Source organism: Enhydra lutris, unplaced genomic scaffold, assembly GCF_002288905.1.
Source record: "Enhydra lutris kenyoni isolate GAN:26980312 unplaced genomic scaffold, ASM228890v2 scaffoldscaffold10, whole genome shotgun sequence".
Taxonomy (NCBI): Eukaryota; Metazoa; Chordata; class Mammalia; order Carnivora; family Mustelidae; genus Enhydra; species Enhydra lutris.
In genome coordinates, this window is record NW_019154094.1 from 37635597 (window position 1) to 37661436 (window position 25840).

Sequence of the window (25840 nt, forward strand, 5' to 3'; positions counted from 1 at the left end):
TTAGACCTTTTGAAAATCCCCTTTAAACTAGAAAGCAATTGTTCCATTTGAAAGTAAAGCTTGCCAGCAGTGTCATTTTGAACTAATAAGCAATGTCAGTTTTCTTTTCTCAGGCGTGAATGGTCAACTACATAGGCCTTATGAGCAGTAACAAGGCACTTCAGACAGGAAGACCCAGACCAGAGTGGAAATTTTTTTTTTTTTAAGATTTTATTTATTTATTTAAAAGAGAGTGAGTGAGAGAGCGAGCATGAGCAGGGGAGAGAAGCAGATGGAGAGGGAGAGGCCAACTTCTCTGCTGAGCAAGGAGCCTGATCTGGGGCTTAATCCCAGGACTCTGGAATCATGACTTGAGCAAAAGGCAGGCGCTTAACTGAATGAGCCACACAGGTGCCCTATTGTTTCATTTTTTTCAGTCTGTATAGTTTTATTAATCTGAAAATTGAAAATAAATGTTTGTTTCAGTTTGCTTATTCTAGCTGTGCTGTCCAACTCAACAGATGCTAGCTACATATGACTATATTAAGTTAAATTAAATTGAAAACTCAGTACTGCATTTTACCAATCACATTTCAAATGCTCAGTAGCTACCTGTGGCTGGTAGCTACTGTAATGGACGATGGACATACAAGACATTGCCATCATCACAGAAAGTTCTGTTAGGACTGACAATTAGATTAATCACTAAAGTGATTAAATTACAGTTGTCATATAGTCACACTTTTTTTTTTTGTAATTACACTTAAAGGATAAATGTTTGAACTTGACTCTTCTTGTCTTAGCTACATATTAAGTCTTCCAAAATTTTCTTCAAAAGAGATCCCCACCATGCAAAGCACTTGCAGCCCTACTTACTTTTTAATTTTCAGGTTTTGAACATTTTTTTATCACAATTAACATGAATATAGGAAACTACATCTAGCCTAGTAAATCATCTTGAAATGAATACACTCGTGGACCATCACCAAGGTCAAGACTCAGAATATCATTTGTTATAATTTTCCTTACTGAGTAACTAATGCATTTAAAAGAGTAGATTTTAAAGAATAGATTTTTCTTTCTATTTTTATGTGATTAAATTGTTTCATAGAGAAAATTTTGAGTTCTTTAATATATAGACAATTTATAAATTGTCACTTTACATTTTCTTATTTTTCTCCTTCATGCTTCTCATAATATTGGCCTCTTTTGTTAATTATAGTAACTCTCTCCTCTCTCAGCCACAGTTTGTAGATATGTTGAATTTGAGGGGGAAATAGCCAAGCACCAAATAATAAAAAAATGAAGTAACCATATTCTGCTACTTGGTGCTTTGACTGTCACTTTTTTACTGGCATCCTGTATTCTGAAAATCTGAGCTGCACATCTAAATGATAAACTAAGAGGACACACTAAATGATAGTGGTTGTATTTTCATTATTATTTTTAGAGAAACCTTTTTATTTAGTAGTGATACAAAGATATATGCAATTAGAAATCAGTGACTTTTCATATTAAAATTTTTCTCCCATGTCATTTTTAAAAGGCTTCAAGGTATTCTGTCCCGCAGATATACAGTAACGTAGGGAACTAACTCCTGTTGCAAAATTTTTTTTTTCTAGTCTTCTTGCTCCTCCCTCTACAATGGTGAAAAGATGAATTTATCTGTATTTAACATATTTCGTGACCATTTCTAGCTTTTCCTTAGAATAAAATTCCTAGAGGTGAAGTTTCAGGGTCAAAAGAGATGTGCATTTTTAAAAATTAACTTTTAAAAATTTTTAAAATAGTTTTAGGTCTATGGAAAAACTGCAAAGATACTGCAGACAATTTCTATATATCCCATACCCGATTTCCTCTATTATTAACATTTTTTACATTAGTATGTACATATTTGTCACAATTAATAAGCCAATACTGAGATGTTATTATTGTAATGAAGTCCCTAGTTCTTCCAGATTTCTTTGGTTTTTATCTAATGTCCTTCTCTCCCTGGTTCCCATTGAGGATACCATATTGCATTAAATTATCTTGTCTCCTTGGGCTCCTCTTGGCTGTTACTGTTTTTCAGACTTTCCTAGTCTTTGCTGACCTTCACAGTTTTGAAGAATACTGGTCAGGCATTCTGTAGAATATCCTTCAAATGAAGTGTATTTTTCTATTTATTCTTTTTATTGAGATACATTTGGCATATAACATTGTATTAGTTTATGGTGTAGAACATAGCAATTTAACATGTGTATTTATACTGAAATGATTACCACAGTAAGTTTAGTTACCATCTATCACCACACATATTATAGATTTTTTTCTTGTGATGAGAACATTTAAGATCTACTTTTTAAAGCAGCTTTCAAATATACAATGAAGTATCGTTAACTATAGTCACCATGCTCTACATTTCATCCCTAGAGCTTATACCTGAAAATTTGTACCTTTGACCGCCTTTACCCATTTCACCCACCTCCAACCCCTGCTTCTGGGAGTCACCAGTCTATTCTCTATATCTGAGTTCAGTTTGTTTGTTTTTTTGTTTGTTTGTTTGTTTGGTTTTAGATTCTCTATGTAAGTGAGATCATACAGTATTTGTCTTTCTCTTTCTTACTTTTTTCACTTAGCATAAGGCCCTAAAAGTGTCTCGTCACAAATGTCAGGATTTTCTCTTTTTTAATGGCTGAATTATGTATATACTTCTTTTTTGCATATATGTGTTTCATTTTCTTTATCCATTCATTACTCGATTGATACTTAGGTTTTGGCTATTGTAAATAATGCTGTAGTGAACACTGGGAGTACAGATTTCTTTCTGAGACAGTGATTTCGTTTTCTTTGAGATAAATACCCAGAAGTAGAATTGCTGGATCATGTGGTAGTTTTTTGTTGTTCTTTTCATTGTTGTTGTTGTTGTTGTCATTTTTAGAAACCTCCATACTGTTTTCCATAGTGGCTACACCAATGTATATACCTACCAGCACTGCACCAGGCTTCACTTTTGTCTATATCCTCACCCATATTATTATTATTTTTTCTTTCTTTGATTTCTGTAGCAATGATATTTAAGAATATGTGGTCAACATGGCTTTGAAGATATTTTTGAAATTTGGTGAAATAAAATGTATCAATAGATGTATTTTATGTTATCTGGAAAACAAATCTTTTTCATAAAGTTGACATACATAATTTAGAATTTAAAATCTCTTTGTGGTCAGACTTAGGTACATAAGCTTTCTATAGCAAATCCTTAGTTAACTAGGAATTAAGGACAGACCACTGACTAGATGGCTTAGTTCTACTTCATTTAGCATTTTCATATTTCAGTTATGTGTTTTGTTTTGTATCTTATGAATGGCAAGCTGCTGTGTTCCTTGTAAGGATAGCATAAGAATGATACTCTTTTTTTCAATAAGAAAAAACATATAGTTTCTAAGAAACTATATCTGAGTCAGTTTGAGGATTAAGTCAGTTTTCATTATTAGGTGTTTAAGAGCAGCACTAGTTTAATAATTTCAAGTCAAAATGACAACTGATTCCCACAGGTATTTATCACAGTTTAACTTCATATACACAAAGGATCCTTAATTGAGTACTCATAGACTCTTAGGATGAGCTTTAAAATATTTGAACTTCCTGAAATGGTATGTAAAACCTTGTGGTTGTATATATATTGGGGTGGCTTATGTCTTTGATCATATAGATTAATCTAATTATTTTTTAATTTGTCCATTCTGTTTGATCCCTGCTACCACACTGCCCTTAAACAAGGCCTCAGCATTATTGGGTGATAATTTGTTCCACCAAAGCCAAGTTATATAACTATTGAAAAGCTCTAGCAGCTATCAAAAATACAAGGTGGAGATGAATAGAAGCATTTGGTTTGATTATCTTGTCAATTCTTTCTAGTGGGTCACATCTGAACTCTTTAGCAGGTGAAAAAGGTTAACTATTTTCTGTTCTAGCTGGCAGAATTAATGTCTTGCCGTCTTTGCTTTGAACTGAGAGTCCTCTGCTCATTGAAATTTTCTTGCTTTTCCCTGTTCACCTAGGAAACCCCATTTATTCTATATAATCTGATTAAGGCATTCCTTCTCCTTCTTTAGGAACTCTTCACATGCTGAATATATTCCTTTTTGCCTAATACCTGGACATATCATTATCATTACAATTACCACAGCATAGGTGTGTAACTTTAGTGAGTGTGTGTGTGTATGTTATGTGCATGTGTGATGTTTCACTCAACAGTGATCTTGTCATAAATAGGGCCTATTTTGTCTATCCATAGCATCAAGCACAGAGCCTAGGGCACCTAAGGTCCTCAATAAGTATATGGCAAGTAAGTGAATGAATGACTGAAATAAAAAAGGATTTTCTGCTCACTAATTAAAACTGATTTATTTTAATGAGGACTTACACACACACACACACACACACAGAGGATCTGATGATAAATTTAATTACAATAAGTTGACTTCTGAAATTATAAAATGACTTTATTAATTTTCTTGGCAAGCTTTTTTTATGATAAGAATGTGAAAATCATATGTTCATATCAGGCTGGAACTCTTTCCATGAGCATTTGAAGAGATCAGGAAGATTAATATTTTATAGTTGAAGAATGAGGGGATTGAGTTTGGTAGATATGAAGCAGTGTGGCATTAAGTCACCCCGACTTATCAGTACATTATACTTGGGGCAAAGCTGTTGGACTCTGATCCTCACTCTTCACCTCTTTAAAATGAAATAATGATGACTACTTCACAGAAAACCTCTTTGATCATTTTAGTAAATTTCCTAGTACACTTGCTCCAATGTAGTTTATTTTGTTTGAATTAAAATGGGAAAGAAAAGGAAAGGAAGGAGGGGGAGGAGAGATTGAGAATTAAAATACAAAAAAATTACAAAAATAGTGTAATATAATACTTAACTCTTTTCTGTTGTACTCTTTTCACTTTTTAAGTGTGGTATTGATTGCATAGTATTCCTTCACATAAATACACTGGATTTTTTTAATAGCATCCCCATTTTAGGACATGAAGGAAGTTTCCATTTATCCAACCACATGTAATGTGACCTTGAGCACTTTCTGTGTTTGGAATCATTTCCTTACTGTTGATTCCCAGGAATGGAAGTTTCTCATCACATCCTCAAAGCCCTATTTTCTGCTGTCAACAGCATATTGACCTCTCTTCCACCACAATTCTAACAATTTGTCACATTTTAGAGTAGCCATCTTCTAAGAGTGAAGCTTCATCACCCTATTTGACTATTTGGACCTTCTTGTCATTGTGGGGTGTTTTCAACAATTTGGCCATCTATTGATATGCCCTCCTGAAGGGGATCCAGTCAGCTGGCATTTCTGACATCCAGCAGGGAAACAGCTGTATTTGAAATGATAAAGCTTGTGGCTAAGACATACGCTCTTTGCAAATGACTCAAATTCTCTGAGAACGTGAGCAATGGCAGTCATATATAGTAGACAATTTTATGTGCATGTGTAAATTGTTACATGATTGTCTTTCCCATACACTCAAAGTTTTGTTTATTTTGACTACATTATACAGATGCTGCCATCCACAGGTTGCAGAAAGGATGCTGTGTAATATGTCCAGCCTCAACACCTTCATGGAAATAACTTATTTGTTTCCCATCTTATACATTTTGGGCCACATTTCCCCATAATGTGAATTACTCCCAGAGAATTTCCCTCTTGGGAGAATCATTAACTCTTTCAGGGTACCAGCATGCCAGTTAGCAGATCACCTCTTCAGTGAACTAAATATCTAAATCCAGAAAGGAAAGTGAGAATTCTGTATTCCATCTCCCTATCCTTTGTAAGGATTACCTCAATAAGGGTATGATTAAGGGTATGAATTCTAGGGAGGAATTCTTTTTTTTTTTTTTAAAGATTTTATTTATTTGACACACAGAGAGAGATCACAAGCAGGCAGAGAGGCAGGCAGAGAGAGAGGAGGAAACAGGCTCCCGGCGGAGCAGAGAGCCTGACGCGGGGCTCGATCCCAGGACCCTGGGGTCATGACCTGAGCCAAAGGCAGAGGCTTTAACCCACTGAGCCACCCAGGCGCCCCTCTAGGGAGGAATTTTTGAATTCAAATAGTTAATCAACAAGTTATAAAACTTCTCTGTGCCTCAGTTTCTTCATAGGTAAATAGTATCTAATAAATAGGTTTATTGTGAGGATTAAATGAGTTTATACATATTAGGTAATTAGAACTTAAATAGCACTCAAGTGCTAGCTATTAAATTATTAGTGTTATTATTACTATCGTTTTTAATTTGATGAGCTTCAGAAAAAAATATGTATCTGTCATCTATGCTTTTGAGACCTGGGTTCCTCTAAAATCTGGTAGTCTCTGAAATGGTAACTTACCCAGTTAATGAGAATTATGGCCATTGTCTGTCTTTTTTTTTAAGTTAAAAACTTTAAAAAAATGTAAACAATCCCACTTACACAGTTTATTTTTTTCTTGAGTCATTCCATTTGAGTACCTAAGAACGTAAGGTTTTTGGTGTTTCATCTCTTGAAGTAGTAAATTGTTTAAGCAAGAAAGCAGCTGCATTGCTAAGGTCCTGATTAGCTTATTGGCATTTGGCTTTGTGGATGCCACTTCTGGGCTAAGATTTAGGAAAAATATTCAGGATCACCTCTGCCTCTTAGCAGGGTGACTTTGGAATACTTGATGCCTCTAGTTTTCAGATTCTTATCCTTGTTATAGGACTCTCTGAGATGCCTGTTATAAATAATATTCCATGATTGATTCTGAAAGGAATCATGCTTTAAAAGAATGAACAATGGGTTTCTACTCTCTGTTCCTCAGGTAAACAGAAAATTATGATATAATAAATTGTCAGGAAAATTATTCTAGTTGTATTTGCCATTGTACATTGCCATTGGAGCATTTCAGGTGGGGTATAGATTGTCTGGACAACACCCCAAACCCATTGCTGGGCTAAACTAGCTTCCTGATACATAATAAACTAATAATGAAAAATCTTATAAGAATTGAGTTAGCCACACAGAGAATTGCCAGATGCAATCAATATTAGCAAGTTCTGTTTGATAAAGTGTTTCTGAAGAAATCACCCAGTCAGCAATGCCACTGTCCCTGCAAAGTCAGTCTCTCTGTAGGTTTGGGAAACTCGCTTCTTGGTATAGACAAACCTTTTTATATTCAGTGTTCTGTCATCATTTGAGAAGAGCTTACACCATAACTTGTCATGTTCATTTCTGTGACTTTATAATACTTGGCACTTTCTGAGTCTTAAAACAGACATAGTCTCAATAAAGCCATTTCTTCATCCAGGAAAGAAAGGGGCTGCCCAGCTATTGCTGATGAGTGGTGCCTCTGCTTTCAGTTTTTCAGCATCCTGGCATGCCTACATTTACCTTGGGAACCAAGACAAGCAGGTTTAATCTCAGAGAACACGCTTAACCCTGCCCCTCTTCATTCATCCACTATTGCTTATGAGTGAAGACTAAAAGCTGCTTTTTATCTGAACCTCTTGTTTAAATAGCATTGTGATATTCCATTGACACATTGATTACAGTGGAGCCATGTCTGACTCAGCACTTAGGGTTTAGAGTCAGCACTTATGGTAAAATCCATGTCTAGTAAAAATTGCCCTTAGAAATCCATTAAGTTGGACAAAAAGTGCAGTGTAAATGGATTTATGTCCAGCTCTTTGCATTAAAATATATATGTGAAAAAATGTGTATCTTTAAACTAGAATCACACTCTGTGCATGCTATAAGATGATCACACTTAGAGAGGTACCCAGGAACTGATACCTATTGTAGATTCAGTTCATTTGTGTTTCACTGTTCATGACTCCCGTTGTTATATTCAGTAGATAGAAGAACAAGCAGACTCAGGCTACTTAAATTCTTGTTTCTCTCCTTCTCTCTGTCTCCTCAAACTATACAGGTAGAATATTGTAAGCTAAATGCCCAAATGGTATAGCTTTTTAAAAGCTCTGTAAGCTACAGCTGGCTCAATAATAAGTTGCTGCAGAGAATTGGTTTAAATTACTTTTTGACACATCAGAGAACATGTACTGAGTACTTATGTTATGGACTGAATGCATGCCCCATCCAAATTCATATGTTGAAACCTAATCCGCAAGGTGATGGTATTTGGAGGTGGGACTTTGGGGAGGTAATTAGGTTTCTATGAGTTCATGAGGTTTGATGCCCTCCTGATGGGATTAGTGCCCTTAGAAGAAGAAGAGAAGTGTGCATACTAAGCACAAACGGAGAAAAGGCCAGGCAAATACCCAGCTAGAAGGTGACCATACACAGAAAAGGCTTTTAACAGACACTGAATCTGCCAGCATCTTGATCTTGGACTTCTTAGTCTTCCCAACTGTGAGAAATAAGTGGTGCTTAAGTAACTCAGTCTATGGCATTTTGTTATGGCAGGCTGAGCTGATTGAAACAACCAGCTTGATCACATTGTTGAAACCAGGAAAAGTATGTTGTTGCCTACATGTGAATATAAACATGATACATGGGTGGGATGACATTACAAATCAGTGAAGAAGAAATGATTAGTAAATAAATAATCCGGAGGCACTCTGTTATAAATATAGGGAAAAAATAAAACCATACCTTTCAAATACAGAAAAGGTCAATTGCATGCAGGTTAAATATCTAGTTATGTAAAGCAAACATTAAAATGTTTTAAAAATAAAATGGTGGATAATTTTTTACAAACTTAAAATAGGGAAGGGTTTCTTCAATTAGATATAACATTACAAACCTTGAATAAAAGAGTTGATATGCTGGTCTGCATCAAAACTGAAAAAAAAAAATGTCCTGTTTAACAAAAACAGCACAAATAGTCAAGGCACAAACTGGGAATGGATATCGGCAACATATATAAACAACATAGATTCAGTATTTCAAATTTCCGAAGAGTTCCTACAAATTAACAGATACAAGGGACAATAATAGGAAAATGGACAAAGGATTCAGGGAGGTAATTTCCAGAAGTGAACAGATTAGACTGACCAATAAATAATAGACCAGATACTCAATTTCCCTAGACATTGATGGAAGGTATTTGACTTAACAAGAAAATGTTTCACACTTACCAAATTGTTAAAACATTTTAAATTCTTAAAATACCAAATGTTGGTAAAGATGTATAGAAAAGGAAATTCTTAGATCCTATTATCTGTTTCACTTGCCAAACCCAATTTGCAGAACATTTTTGTAGTTATCTAGTATGTGAAATGGTACACATTTTCAACTAACGAGTTCTAATTATGATTCAAGAAAAACTCCCAAACATATACAGACTTAATTGTGAAGTTACTTATATTTTTTAAAAAATAAATACACATTTTAGGTACATTTATTAGGTTTTCCTTTTATTCTTTCATTTATGTATGCATTTATTATTATTTATTCATTTATTATTTATTTATTCATCATCACTGTAAGACCACTAATATTATCTTATATCTGTTAAAGAATCAACACTGATGGTTATTTAAATTTCAAGAAAAAAAAAAATCACTCCACAGCAACCCAGTATTTTACAAAACCAGTAAGCAGGCCACAGGGAGGGGTCATGGGGGCTGCACCCTGGAGGTGTGGCTGGATGCTAGGTTTTGCAGAGGGAAGAGGAAAAAGTCAATTTCAGATAGGAGGGCTTGATTGTCTTTGTGTCATACTTAACTTGGTAAAACCCAATAGCAGAGTTCAAGTGAATTAATCAGAACTACATGTTTCAACAGTATAAATTTCAAATGCAATGTCAAGAGAAAAGAAAGCATGTGGCATGGCAAGAATGTTCATTGGGTGCTTACTCTGTGCTGGGCATATTATAAGTTTGGTTTAAGTAAAGTTTAAAGAAACAGGCAAAATGTTACTATCTATCATTTAGGGAAACTATTTTTGTAAACAAAGTAAGGTACACATGGGAATGAGGAGCACAAAAATCAGGGGAGTGGGTACTGAGATAGGGATGATGGGGCTGGGAGAGAGGTGTGGGATTGGGCAGCAGTTCATAGAAAGCTTCAGTTGTATCTGTAAAGATCTAGTTATAAAAAAAAAAGTTTTGAAGCAAAAAGTAAAGGTATGATGTGTTGATTATATGAATATACATTACTTTTTCCCTAGATAACTTGATATATTTGGAATATTCCAAATGTTTAGAAATTTTAAAATTGCCATTGCAGTTATTTTTGGAATATATTAACTTAGCAGCTCTATGAAATATTTGACAACGACAGAGTAAATTGTCCTATACTTAATATCTCAAATGGTAACAATGCATAATTTAAAAATGTTACCCAGAGGGATGTCTGGGTGGCTCAGTCTGTTAAGTGTCTGCCTTCGGCTCAGGTCATGATCCCAGGGTCCTGGGATCTAGTCCCACATCTAGGCTTTCTGCTCAGTGGGGAGCCTAATTCTGTCTGCCTGCTGCTCCCCCCGCTTGTGCTCTCTCTCTCTCTCTCTGTCTGAGAAATAAATAAATAAAATCTTAAAAAAAAATTACTCAGAATTTACCTGCATAAACTCTGTGGTAGCCACATGGTTGAATTTAGGACTTTCATATTGATCAGCATTACTTGGAATGTAATCAAAGATTAATGCTAGAGGATAACGTATTTCTAGAAAGGCTAAGTAAAATAAAAGAACTCAAATAATTTATTCATTCACTGCATAATTACATTGTTATAGGTTTACAGTAAAAAAAAATAAGCTACACAATGGAAACATTAAGAAATATGCATAAATTTCCTTTTCAATAAGAAGTGCTATAAACAAACATAGTTAAATCACACATTGATCTTAAAATCAATAAAGCTCTCCATTTTCTTGAGTTTGGTTAAGAAAGCCTGCATCAGATTTTCCAGATTTTAAATGGAATAAAGGGAATTAATGGAGAATATGTACAAAAAATTTAATAGGTATATACATATTTTACTTTTCTGTTATTTTTTTGTGGTTATACTTAGGTACCATCTTATGGAAAAAAAAAGAAGCAAATATTTAGAATGGAAAACAAAGATTTTTCAAATGAGAGAACTCATTTGAGTTCATTCAAACAATAGTTTGAATGTATTCAAATAAGTATTCATTCAAACAATAGTTCATTTGGGGAGTATCTGCTTTGTGCCAGGTGTAGATCAAAATACTGAGAAAGGAACAGTGAACATAATACACAAGACCCTGCCCTTACAGAATTTATATTATATAGGGGAAGGGAGGAGCTTACTTTCTTATAATCTAGTACTCATATAGTAGGACAATCTACTAAATGACAATTATGAATCTTTGTGGCTTTTGGAAGAAAAGGAGGGGGGTCCACTGAATGGACTCCTTGATAACCTTAACATAAGTTAAATTTTTTTTTTTTTTTTTTAATTTGACAGAGAGAGATCACAAGTAGGCAGAGAGGCAGGCAGAGAGAGAGGGATGCAGGCTCCTCACAGAGCAGAGAGCCCAATGCGGGGCTCGATCCCAGGACCCTGAGATCATGACCTGAGCCGAAGGCAGAGGCTTTAACCCACTGAGCCACCCAGGCGCCCCATAAGTTAAATTTTTTTAGAAAGAAAACACTTGCTGGCTTTTTATGTTACATAAATAAAAATGTTTATAGTAGTTTTACTGGGAACAGCAGGCTCAAGTCTTTCAAATGCAGAAGAAAAACAAATGGTGGAGTCTGCTTTTCAGCTGTGCTAAGACTGTTTAACTGTTTTTCTTTGGCGAGTCTTTTGAGCTTATTACTTAATTATTGGGGTTTCTTTTCGTTCTTTCCTTTCTTCTAAAAGAGCAAATTATTAATGTCTTTATACAGTAAGGAATCCAAATAAAATTTAAAGCACTTTTTTTATTTAATGGACTCTTTACTTTTTTATTAAGACCTATCTGTGTCAGCATGGTCCTGGGATCTGCGTATTCAGAAATACACACCTGCTTCTCCAGGGAGTACAGGGTCACAGAGCCAACTGCCAATGCCAGTTATCATGTAATGGGGTAGGGGCTTTTAACAGAAGTATAAACACAGTTCTGAGTGAGCAATTCCTTTCTACCTAGGATTAGAGAAGTTGGAAGATACATTTTTAGATACTTTTTTTTTTTTTTTTTTGGCAAGGGTCAAGGAAGCTTCAAAATTGAACTGTGAGGCAGGATCTTAAGTAGTTATTAACCTCATGTTTTCTATTAATCAACCAGTATGTTTATTGCTTTTATGTGCCTTAATTTCTGCACGCCATTCATTCATTTGGTCACTCATTTATCCATTAATTTATGGATCATCAGAATTATATTTATTATATACCCTGTGTTGGCATTTTGCTAAGCAATGGTAAAAAGAGTGAGCAAGACAGTGCTGTGCTAACTTTCATTTTATATGTCAGCACCAATGGCTTGACTTATGGACACATAACTCTTTCAATCCAGAGGTTATTGAATTGTAAAATATTTGAGTTATTATAGTTAGATGGGTAATATGATTTGGTTTTGAACAAAAAGTACAAGTCATATTCTAAAGTTACTGGGAGTACTTGGAGTTTATATGTCATTGAATCACAGTATATTTAAAAACTGGTTAGGAAAACAAAACAAAATTCCAGAGTGTGATTTACATACTTGTTTCCATACCATCTAAATAATTCCCTTTAACTACGATTTTGGAAGAACATAACACTATCTTGTTTGATCCTGACAGCATCCCTCTGAATTATGAATATAGAGTCCATGACTTTCCTAAAATAAAGCATTAGTATGTGTAAGAATCTAGCATTCATTCCATCATGCCCAAGACACCTTGAGAAAGCTCTGGAATTCCTGAATGCCTCCCAGACTTCTCTTTCTTTATGTTTATTTTTTCCCTCTAATATATATTTTTATTATTTTAAAACAACCTTTTCTTATTTAGTTTTTCTTTAACTAGAAGGCAAATGTTTTGTTTTGTTTCATTTTTCCCAGTAAAATTAGTGAAACAGTGGGATAATTGGCTACCAACATGTAAAGGTTTATACTTCCAAAATAAGAGAGAATTAGGGGTGCCTGGGTGGCTCAGTCTGTTGAGCATCCAAGTCTTGATTTTGGCTCAGGTTGTGATCTCACGGTCTTGGGATCAAGGCCAATGTTGGGCTCTGCATTCAGTGGGAAGTCTGCTTGAGAATGCTCTCTACCCCTCCCCCTGCAAGTGGGCACATGTGCAATCTCTCTCTCTCTCTCTCTCTCAAATAAATAAATCTTTAAAAACATCAAATTAAGGTAGATTTAGGCAATATAAGTGTAGTTTTGTTTTTGTTTTTGTTTTGGTCCGGGAAACAGCTTAAATAAATTAGATATAGTCACAAATGTAAAATTATATTTCTAAACATTGATATTTCACTTCATCATAAGATATAAACAAAATGCTAAAAATGAAAACAAATTTGGGATTTCAAAGACACATAAAAATAATCAATCAGTAGCCTGAATTCTTCCTTCTTGGTGAATCTTTTCCTTTTAGCATATGTGGTTTTGCTAAATGCCTGGACTTAAGGCATGTCAATGCAAAACATAAGTGAGAATTTAGAGAAACTTAGTTTCACCAGTGGAATAGAGACTAAGGAAGCAAGGAGTCTTTGACAAAGTTAGGCAGAGCTGGGGAGGGATGAGGAGGGGATTAATGTAGCCTGGGGCAGTTGGGCTTTCAAGAAAGGTCTGAAATCTGATGAGTGGAAATAAGAACGTTATGAAGAACTGTGAGGAAGGGTCCGCAATTATTTATTAAACTGTGTACCTGCAAGACGCAGTGCTTGGTCTTGAGAACTCACTGGCATTCTCCAGATTTTTGTGGTTTGGAAAAACATGAGTAGATTGGATAAGGAGATAAGATGATCATAAAAGGAGGTAGAAAAGAGACCCTGAGAGGTGGAGTAGAAATTTGAGATTTAGGACTATTATTGTTAATGCCAGACCTTTTGGAGGCTTATTAGGACAAAAACAAACTTTTTAGCTTTTTAAGAAAAACTACTATAAAAAAAAAATAACTGGTTATAAACTCAGACCCAAACATAACTTTTGGTATGCTGTCCTCTTATCAGAACTGCCATAATTTGAAGAGAAGGGAGAAGAACGATGCTAATCTTGTCAACTTCAAAGTGCCACAGAGGATAGCATTGTGTATTAGTATTTTAGAAAACCGTCTTAACTGCTTGTAGCATAATCCCAGGATTTTCTCTTTAAGGCAGTATTATTTGCCCTAACAGAAGATCACACAAGGCATTTATTTCTGAATGAAGAACAGTTAGTTGACTTATTTCAAGTAGCTTTTGTTGCGCATGTACTAAGTGAATAAAAACAATATGTAGTTTGTAAATCCTGTAGAGTCCTTCACACCATAGGGACTAGAGGCTGCCGATATTTCAACGCACTGACAGGCAATAAGTCTTCAGCAGCAAAATAATCCGGGCCAAAATGAACTAGTAAAAGATTTCTGGGGCTTAGTTATTTTTTTTATTGGCATATAATTTGTACCCAATGAAATGAACAGTTGGGTACTCTCTTCTTTATCAGTTTTTTCCTTGAACTCCTTGAGACTATATTGCCTCCTACATCTCCAGCTGTTCTTGCTCTGTCTCTATTATGGATACCTATCCCTTCCCTAAATGTTGCTCCTATGTCATCTGCCTGATACTTTCTTCTCTTTACAGCTTACATATTTTCTTTGTTTTATGTTGCTTTCAGTAAGCACATATATGCTCATTTATCACCACGTCCACATATGTAGACTCTGTCTTCCACCTGCCTCATTCCTATGTATCCAGCGAGCAATGGAACATTTTTGTTTAGTGCTTCCATCAGAACTTTGAATTTATCAGGGGTAAAACTGAACTTACTGCCTCTCATTACAAATATGATTTTACTTAGGTTTCCATCATTTGCACTAGCACAAACCATTCAAAACAATTCAAGCAATTGAGCACCTTTGTGCCAAACATAGTAGGTTGGGTGACCCTGCTCTTGAGGAACTAATAGATTAGCCATTTATTCAAGACAAACCTGGACATCATTTCTGGAGTTTTGTTTTTTCCTCACCCATCCAAAATCCCCCCAAAATGCTACCTTTCCCCACATCATCATGAACCCTTCATTCTTCCTCTGGAATCTCTGAACCCTGTGCCTTTCTTCAACCACTACCTTGTCAAGATCTTTCTGCTTTGTTTCCAGGATTCCCATGCAGAGGGTAGTGTTATAATGGATTCAGACTATGTACCTTGGGCATATAGGCAAGGAAAATATGAATTCTTATTAGAGGATATTAGACTTTATTTATCAACCATGTATTGCTTTTCTATTAGGTATAAAGTAAGTATATTAAAGTAGCAGAACATAAATATAATTGAACAATAAAGCAGTAACTTGTTATGGGAAAGCTTCTAAATAATACCTATTTATAATCCATGGATTTTCTATTTGTCAGTTAAGTCTATGATATTCTTGTCAATAGATTATTGCTTGAATCCTCACTTCTGATTCACCTTGAATCCTGTCTCAGTCTTAGACTCTCCTGGTTTTAGGCTATTTTGGCAGAGACATTTTCTAGGCTGCTTTTTCCAGCTGCTGTTGTCTTATCTCTGTGTTTTTCTCATGGTGCCTGCCTGCCCACAGGCCCAAATTGCTCCACTTGAAAATCTGTTCACTCTGCTTAGTTTAAAATAAAGGGATTGCTTTATTTATTGCTTTTCAAGCCCACCTTATCACGGAAATCTTAGTTACCAGGAAAGTTTGAAGACATCTAGTTGAATTTTCCAATCAGTGCTAGAAATGCTCTGAGCTCTGAGTTGCTATCTTTCTGCTCACATGGCAAAAGAGGCAAAAATAGCTGAATGATACAGCTGAGAAACATGTGTGCATCACCTAGTTAATAAAAGGCACTCAAAATAAGCCTTATGCTTTCTCTGGTGTTCTCTTTCCTTCTTTGTTCATTTCCACTGTGTCTCATCTCATATCACTGTGGACAGTGAGAAACTTAGAACATCTCTCGTTGCATTTTCACAGAAGGGATAGGATTTTCTCTCTTTCACATTGCAGAGAAGGCCATCTCTCTGGTCCCTGAATTCTACCCCTCACATTTTTTTCCTCCACGAAGAGAAATGGATAATACTGGTGAGAACCATTCAGTGGTTCCTCTAAAGATACTTTCATTTGTTTCTTCTGTCTCTTCTTGCTTTCACTCTTCTTGGCACCAAAGCACCTAAAGGTAGGCTTGATTCAGCCTCATGTCCTCTCCTGCTAGCAGAGACAGGCCAGAGTCTTCTAGTAGTCTTTAGATCTAGTCTTCCACAGAGGAGTACAAGGATTCTGGGTTTGAGGGTAAAGAAAAAGGATCAAGTCAAATTTGGGTTGTGCTCCAAGGTGCATTCTGAAATCCAGCTTTACAAGTAATGAAGTTCCTGTTTTGGCAATGGGCACTCTTTCCCTATTACTCATTGTTTCACTTAGATCAGGATTTCAGGGGAGTCTAAATATCCCTACTTCCCTCTGGATTCTGAGCCAATTGGGCCAATAGGCTGGTAGGCAAACAGGAGAGAGAGAGAGAAAGAGTTAAATCAATCAATCAAGGTAAAGATACATATATGCAGTATCACATTGAGGACATTAACCACTGCCCAATTGGGTACCATGGATATGACATGCCCTCAGTGGTTTATATTTATTTAATATACATTTAGCTGAGCAACTCTATGACAAACATTGTGCCAGGCACCAAAGTTTCAACAATGAACACAGGAACACATTCTCTAGTTTCATGGGGCCTACATATTTACAACCTAAAAGGAAGGAATAGAATGAGCTTTAGAGTCATCCAGACCTGAAATCAAATTCTGATTGCATAAAGTATTAACTGTGATAAAAATACCTTTGGTTGGTTATTTTCTTAGCTATTTATTATAATGGGTAGACTTGGGCATTTTATCATTTCCTGTTATGGAGTCAGAAGTCTTGAGTGCTGGAGCATTGGCTGGCTCAGTCAGTACAGTGTGGGATTCTTGATCTTGTGGTTGTGAGTTCAAGCCGTATGTTGGATATAGAGATTACTAAAAAATAAAATCTTCAAAGAAAAAAAAAAGATTTCAGTGCCAATTCAGGCCCATGAACTACTTGTCTTTTGCCTCTGCAGAAGTCATTAATCTTGCATGGAGCACTGGGTGTGGTGCAAAAACAATGAATACTGTTATGCTGAAAAGAAATAAAAAATAAATAAATAAATAAATAAAAATAAATTAAAAAAAAACCCATAAAAAAAAAAAGTCATTAATCTTTCTGAAGCTTTCTTTCCTTGCCTGCATTTTGGAAAAATTCACAGTATTTTGGTGAAGATTATAGAAGATCCTGAAGTTAAGAACCAAGCCTTGGTACACCCTACCTAGTAATTAAAGAAACAACTAGCCTTAGACACCTCTGGACCTTTCACGAGGTGGAATAGAGCACAAAGATGTGCTGTTTTGAAGTTAGTATTTTTTAATTTTTTAAAATTTAATGTCTTTGTATGAGTCGCCATTAGGGAGGAAAGTAGAGCCATTCTTCCAAGAGGGAAGTGGATCTTATGATATCTCCTACTTGTGTCCATATGCCTGACAATGTTTTCACATACACAGGTTCTACAGTTGGGAAATACAAGCTTTCTCTAGACTGTTAAGGTACTTTAACTATAATATATTTAAACCAAATATACCAAGTCTTTACAGAATGTGGGGAGTGTAATTTCATAACCAAACTATTTGATATTCTAATTAAAAGAAGATATTTCTAACATGCAAATCTCTGACATTTGCCAATATATTTGTAAAATACCAGTGTAGCCAGAGGGAATTTATCTATAAATGTTCTACATGACATTCAAGTAATGAATTCCTTGTATTAAGCCACTAAGCTACTCTAAAACATAGTTACTTTGTAGTTGTAGGATCCCAAGGTTTTGCCTCTCTGTTTTAACAAATACTTCTTGATCCCCAGTATGGAAAGAGAAATTAATCTGTTTCAGTTTGAATTATTTAAGATGCTCACCCAATTCATAATTCAAAGAGACTACTGAGAAGCCTATACTTTCAGATGTAATAGAACTTTATCTTTAAGGTATTTCATAGATTAAGTTATAAAGATTGATAGTTATTCAGATCATCCCTAGCACTCTTAAAATCATAGTTATGGAGGATATTTTATATTGCAGACTTTGTTGTAGGGTCTGTAACATAATTTAGTCCTTCCAATAATCACATGTGTATAAAAGAACAAGCTTTTTTGCCCACCTTATCATGTTAGATATGTACAACAGTGGACCCCTAAGATAAGTCAGTCCTAGAGGTCAGTTTAAATGTAAAATTTCAATTTACCAAAATATGTATAGCTTATAATAGTATCTTCTCTCCCCTTTCCAGGTGCTCATTGATTCATTCTAAGAATTTTATTGATGCCCACTATGTGCCAGGGAGAGAAATCATGCACTTGAGACCCACATAAGCAATACTGTGTTTCATCTTTACCACTCATCATTCTTGCTCAAATCACTGGATAAATAGATATGTTCCAACAATGCATCAAATAGTATTAGTAAAAATAAGAGACTCTACCTCTTGCTGTTTTAAATCACATTTTTTGTTAATTTTAGAGGGTTACTTTAAGAAAATCTATTTCTTACGGTGAGGAATATTTATAGTTCAACAATTGTTACATCCTTTCCTCAACATCTTCATCTGTCAAATTCAAGCAAAAGTAGATTTATTCTGAAACTTTCAGAATCTCATGGAATAACCCCATTTTTATCTTTTCATACTATCTCTTTTTTCAGGTAGTCTTTCTTTCTTTTTTTTTTTTTTAATCTATCCACCATCATTTATATTTACTGACCACTTATCCATACACAAATACATGCAATATAAAAATAGATTTATTTACCAGTGTCCTGACTTGAAATAGTTCAGCTTATGATTTTTTGACCTTACAGTAGTGTGAAAGTAAATGTATTTAGTAGAAACTGTACTTGAAATTTGAAATTTGAATTTTGACTTTTCCTGTGCTCGTGATATACAGTAGGATCCTCTCTTATGATACTGGACAGTGGCAGTCAGCAGTAGATCATTCAGCACCATGATCACAAGGAAGAAAAACTGATATACTTAAAACTATTCTATACTCCGAAAAACAGAATTTTCATTTTCATTATAGCATTCAGTAAATTACATGAGATATTCAACACTTTATCATAAAATAGGCTTTGTGTTAGATGATTTTGCCCAGCCGTGGGCTAATGTAAAGTGTCTTGAGCATGTTTAAGGTAGTGTAAGCTGAGCCATGACGTTTGTGGTAGACTAGGTGTATTAAATGCATTTTTGACCTAAGGCATTTTCAACTTACGATAGTTTTTTTGGGATGTAACCCCATTGTAAGTCAAGGAAGATCTATATTTTCATATTTGCATAAGCAAGGTCTGAAATTATATGAGCAATACTAGTAATTTTTTAAGTAGAGGGTTTTTTTTTAACTTTTTTGTATTTTTGTGACTATGATTTTTTCCCTTTAGTATTTTTGCAAGAAATTAAGTTTTTAATAATCTACATTAAAATAAAGCTATGTTTTAAAAATGTAATGGTTCCACACTACATGGATAAACACTTCAAAGTTTAAAAAAATCAACTTAAAATGAATTTGAAAACTTTTTTGAATTAATGAAATGTATATAATGTGCATTTAGATGTAGGAAAAAGATTTCAAGATCTGAATGGATTATAAATTAGATTACAGACAGGTAGCATGTGTAAAATAAGGCAAATAAATAGAAAATATACAATATAATTCACCCTAAGTAATACTACAGTTTTAAAATTTCTGTGTTGAGATACTATATGTTATAATGAGCAAGTATATACCTAGTGGACCAAAATGAGGTTTTAATAAGTTACCAACTAGGCTAGTACTCTATTAATGAGTAAGGCTTTTGCTTAGGAGAGGAATCCTAAATAACTCTAGACATCAGATCACATTGATTTATATGAATGTCAAAATAATTATTATCAAGTAGAAAGCAATGTCTACATATTTGTTCTTAATTATCCCTACTACTTATTGAGCATTTACTGTTAAGTACAGTGCTTCACATTTCATAAGAACTTTCTCATGTAATCTTTTCATCAACTGTTCCTGTTTACTGGAGGAAACAAGTCTTAAGAGTTATAAGCAATTGATTCAAGTTTATACAAACTTGAAAATTGAACAAGAGCAGTCTGAAGCCAATGTTTGCCCTAGCTCTAATCTATTGCCATTAAAAAAAAAAATTAGAATACTGTCCTAAGATTGTGTGTTGGCTAAATTTTATGTGTCTACATGACTAGGCTGTGGTGTCCAGTTGTTTGGTCAAACAAGAGTCTAGATGTTGTCAAGGTATTTTGTAGTTATGGTCAGTTGTCTTTAAGTAAATGGATTACCCTTTGAATGTGAGTGGGCCTCATTCAGTCAGTCAGAGGCCATAGGAATAACAACTGAGGTTTCCAGAGAAGGAATTCTTCTATAAGAATGAAGTAGAAATCCACGGGGCGCCTGGGTGGCTCAGTGGGTTAAGCCGCTGCCTTCGGCTCAGGTCGTGATCTCAGGTTTCCTGGGATCGAGTCCCGCATCGGGCTCTCTGCTCAGCAGGGAGCCTGCTTCCCTCTCTCTCTCTCTGCCTGCCTCTCTGCCTACTTGTGATCTCAGGTTTCCTGGGATCCAGTCCCCCATCGGGCTCTCTGCTCAGCAGGGAGCCTGCTTCCCTCTCTCTCTCTCTGCCTGCCTCTCTGCCTACTTGTGATCTCAGGTTTCCTGGGATCCAGTCCCCCATCGGGCTCTCTGCTCAGCAGGGAGCCTGCTTCCCTCTCTCTCTCTCTGCCTGCCTCTCTGCCTACTTGTGATCTATCTCTGTCAAATAAATAAATAAAATCTTAAAAAAAAAAAAAAAAAAGAATGAAGTAGAAATCCTTACTGAATATCCAGCCTGTTAGCCAGCCCTACAGCTGCAAACTCAAGACTATAGTATCAACTCCTGTCTTGAGTTTCCAGTCTGCTGGCTTGCCCTGTTGATTTTAGACTTACCAGCTCCACAACTTCATGAGCCAATTCCTGCTGGTTCTGTTTTTCTGGAGAACCCTAACTGTTATAGAGTCTACACAGTATCTTTTTATTAAGCTTAGCTTATTTTAACTTCCTCAAGGTATCATTTTACTAATTGGTCAAAATAACTAATATGATTTTATTAAAATAACTAATTTTATTAAAATTAAAATTATTTTTATTTTATTAAAATAACTAATATGATTTTATTTATGGATGGTGTATTTGTACTAAGTACCAAGTCTTATTTTTTGTGAATGGCTATTTATTTCTAGTGAATGGTTACAAATGGTAAAGAAGTAGAGGAAACATTACTATCCCTTATTCAAAATATAAATATTTTGGGGTGCCTGGGTGGCTCAGTCAGTTAAGTGTCTGCCTTTGGCTCGGGTCATGGGATCCAGCCCTACATTGGGCTTTCTGCTCAGTGGGAAGCCTGCTTCTCCCTCTCCTTGCCACTTGTGCTCTCTGTCACTCTCTCTCTCTCTCTCAAATAAATAAATAATATCTTTAAAAAATACATATGTATAAATATTTTGCTTATTGGGTATATACTTGAAGCTAGCCTCTGAACATATATTTTGTTGCTAATTTAACTGTGTTACATATTATTTAAGTTAGACATTTTTGTTTGTTTGTTTTTTTACTGTATTATGTTAGTCACCATAAAATACATCATTAATTTTTGATGCAGTGTTCCAAGAGTAATTGTTTAGGTATGATACACAGTGCTCCATGCAATACATACCCTCCTTAATACCCACCACAAGGCTCACCCATTCCCCAATCCCCTCCCCTCTAAAACCCTCAGTTTGTTTCTCAGAGTCCACAGTCTCTCACGGTTCATCTCCCCCTCTGATTTCCCCCGATTCACTTTTCCTTACCTTCTCCTAATGTCCTCCATGTTATTCCTTATGTTCCACAAGTAAGTGAAACCATATGATAATTGACTCTCTCTGCTTGACTTAATTCACTCAGCATAATCTCCTTCAGTCCCATCCATGTTGATGCAAAGTTGGGTATTCATCCTTTCTGATGGCTGAGTAATATTCCATTGTACATATGGACCACATCTTCTTTATCCATTCATCTGTTGAAGGGTATCTTGGTTCTTTCCACAGTTTGGCTGTTGTGGACATTGCTGCTATGAACATTAGGGTACCTATGGCCCTCCTTTTCACTACATCTGTGTCTTTGGGGTAAATATCCAGTAGTGGAATTGCCAGGTCATGCGGTAGCTCTATTTTTAATTTTTTGAGGAATCTCCACACTGTTTTCTTTTCTTTTTTTTTTTAAAGATTTTATTAATTTATTTGACAGACAGAGATCACAAGTAGGCAGAGAGGCAGGCAGAGAGAGAGGAGGAAGCAGGCTCCCCGCTGAGCAGAGAGCCCGATGCAGGGCTTGATCCCAGGACACTGGGATCATGACCTGAGCCGAAGGTAGAGGCTTTAACCCACTGAGCCACCCAGGTGCCCCTCCACACTGTTTTCTAAAGTGGCTGTACCAACTTGCATTTCCACCAACAGTGTAAGAGGGTTCCCCTTTCTCCACATCTTCTCCAACATTTGTTGTTTCCTTCCTTGTTAATTTTTGCCATTCTAACTGGTGTAAGGTGGTATCTTGATATAGTTTTGATTTGAATTTCCCTGATGGCTGATGATGAACATTTTCTCATGTGTCTGCTAGCCATTTGTATGTCTTCATTGGAGAAGTGTCTGTTCATGTTTTCTGCCCATTTTTTGGCATGATTATCTGTTTTTGGGGTTTTGAGTTTGAGAAGTTCTTTATAGATCTTAGATATCAGCCCTTAGACATATATTAAGGGCTGGGGCCAATAGAAATATTTTTTACCATCTCCTACCTGTAGCATACTGTAGTGTACTTTGAGCTGTACAATTTCTGAATAAGAATCCATTTATTATCTAGTTCAGCATTTCCCAATCATTCACTACTTCACTTACTTTTTTGCTATAATTGTTGCCACCTATATTCTTATTTACTTAATATTTTAAAATCATTTCACATTTTATGCAAATAAACTTTTTTAAACAGTGAACTTTAGATCACTATCACAAAAGAAAATTTAAAATGATTTGCCAGAAGTAAAATGTGAGGATGAAAAATGAATATGAACTTAACAGCATACATGTGTACCTTGTTTTGTTGTGCTTTGTAAAATATAGTGTTTTTTACAAATTGAAGTTTTGTGACAACCCTGCATTGAGCAGGTATACTGGTGCCATTTTTCTAACAGCGTTTACTCACTCTATCTCTCTGTGTCACATTTTGGTAATTCTTGCAATATTTCACACTTTTTCATTGCTATTATATGTTGTGCTATTCTGTGATCAGTGAGATGTCTCACTGAAAGCTCAGATGATTAGCATTTTTTAGCAGTATTTTTAAATTAAGGTATATATATATTGCTTTTTTAGATATAATGCTATTGCACACTTAATAGACTACCATATAATATAAATATAACTTTTATATGCAGTAGGAAACCAGAATATTTATGTGACTCACTTTATTGCAATATTAACTTTATTATAGTAGTCTAGAACCAAATCTGCAGTAACTCTGAGATAAACCTAGTGGATTATGGTTGTCCATTAAATACTCTGATTCTGAAGCCTGGATTTATCTGGTTCAAAAGAGGATTATGAAGAGTTAGAGTCATACTAGCTCTTAACTGAATCTTTCTCTCAATGGACTCAGGACAAGTGAAGAATAACTTTGTTATTTAGTTAAAGTTATTTAATGCTACCAGATAAAATTATCTCACGCTTTATTAAAAAGAAACTTAATCCATTTCTCTTCCCCACTGTTGACTTTCACTGAATGTATCTGATAAGTGGCTGCCTTGTCTGTCCCTGATATCCCCATGGATAAACTTCATGAGAAATCACATTCCCATTTACTAAATTACTTTAGTTGTGAGAATACCTTCTCTTCTAGTGAACTAACATCTCTTCATTTATCTGTTGGTCTTAGATCAGCCATCTCTATCCAGACCAAAGAGTCTAATCTCTCATTCATAAAAGATTTTTTCTTCATTATCACCTCCATTTCCTATCTTATGCTTTGTTGCATGCTGTGACACTCCTCTTACTGAATTCACATGCACATGTACCACAACAACTTTTAATGGTCAAGAGGATAAAGAAGAAGAGCAACTTCCTTGGCAAAGAGAAATTCTTTTGGGAGGTAAAAGTCAAAGAAGTTTTACTTTTTTGTTATTTTCCCCAGCAGAGGTACCCTTTTTACTATTTTTTTTAAATATATAATTATTTTTAAGATTATTATTTTAAGAAGAAGCAAAATATTAAACACAGAAAGGGAAAAATATACTTATGACAGGAGTAAAGGTAACATGGATTAGCAGATGATATGATGGTATTTGTTAGTAGACATAGCTTTGCTATCTATAATGAGTAAATTGGGCAAGATTTAGTGTTCAATCCTTGCCACGTTGCGTGGTACAGAAAAGATGTCATTAAACTGACACATAGCCCTAAAACACTGAGTTTGGTTTTATTTTATGAAGAATTTTACAATTTCCCTGTGTGAAATACTCTTAAAATTACCTGTTAAAAATGACAGAAAGGCTTACATAAATCATATGTAGTTGTTTACTGTAGAAAACATGGCCACAATGGGACAGCTTCTCTCATGGGATATAAGAAAAAAATTCTGTCATGGATCATTATTAGTCAAGAGTTCTTGTAGTCTTATTGGGAGAAAGGAAGGAAAGAGGGAAAGACCTTGATATTAGTGGATGTTAGAAGTTGATACAGATGTGATACAGATGGAGTTGCATGGCTATTTGAAGATAATTTCTGAAATAAATCTCTAAAGAACAATTTGTTTATGGTTTCAAATTCCCTCGTCAAAATACGTGATTTAAAAAATTAGATTTATGATGATGATTTTTAGATACAACATCAAAAGCACAATACATGAAAGAAATAAGTGACGAGCTGGATTTTATTCAAAAACAAACACACCAAACTTCTGGTCTGCAAAAGACAACATCAAGGAATGAGAAGCTATATGCTGGGAGAAAATATTTGCAAAAGCCATAAATAGGAAGATGCTCCTATCATATGTCATCAGGGCAATGCAAATTAAAACAACAATGAGATACTACTGTATACCTATTACAGTGGCCAAATCCAGAACACTAACACCACAAAATGCTGGAGAAAATGTGGAGCAATAGGAATTTTCATTCAGTGCTGGTATGAATGCAAAATGCTACATTTTAAAGTGCATTCAAAAATGCACTTTCAAAGACAGTTTGGAAGTCTTTTACAAAACTAAACATACTCTTGTCATATGTTCCAGCATTGACACTCCTTGGTATTTACTCAAAGGAGTTAAAAACTTATGTCCACACAAAAGTCTGCACATAGATGTTTATAGTAGCTTTACTCACAATTGCCAAAGCTCTAAGGCAACCAAGATTTCCTTCAGTAGATGAATAGATATGTAAGTTGTGGCACCTCCAGACAATGGGATATTATTCATTGCTAAAAAGAAATAAACTATCAAGGCATGAAAAGATGTGGAGGAACCTAAGATGAGTTTTACTAAATGGCAGAAGCCAATTCAAAAGTCTACAAATTATATGATATTCTGGGAAAGGTAAAATTACAGAGGCAGTAGAAAGATCAGTGTGTGCGAGGGGAGAGGGTGGGAGAGGGATAAATAGTTGGAGCACAGAGAATTTTTAGAGCAGTGAAAATA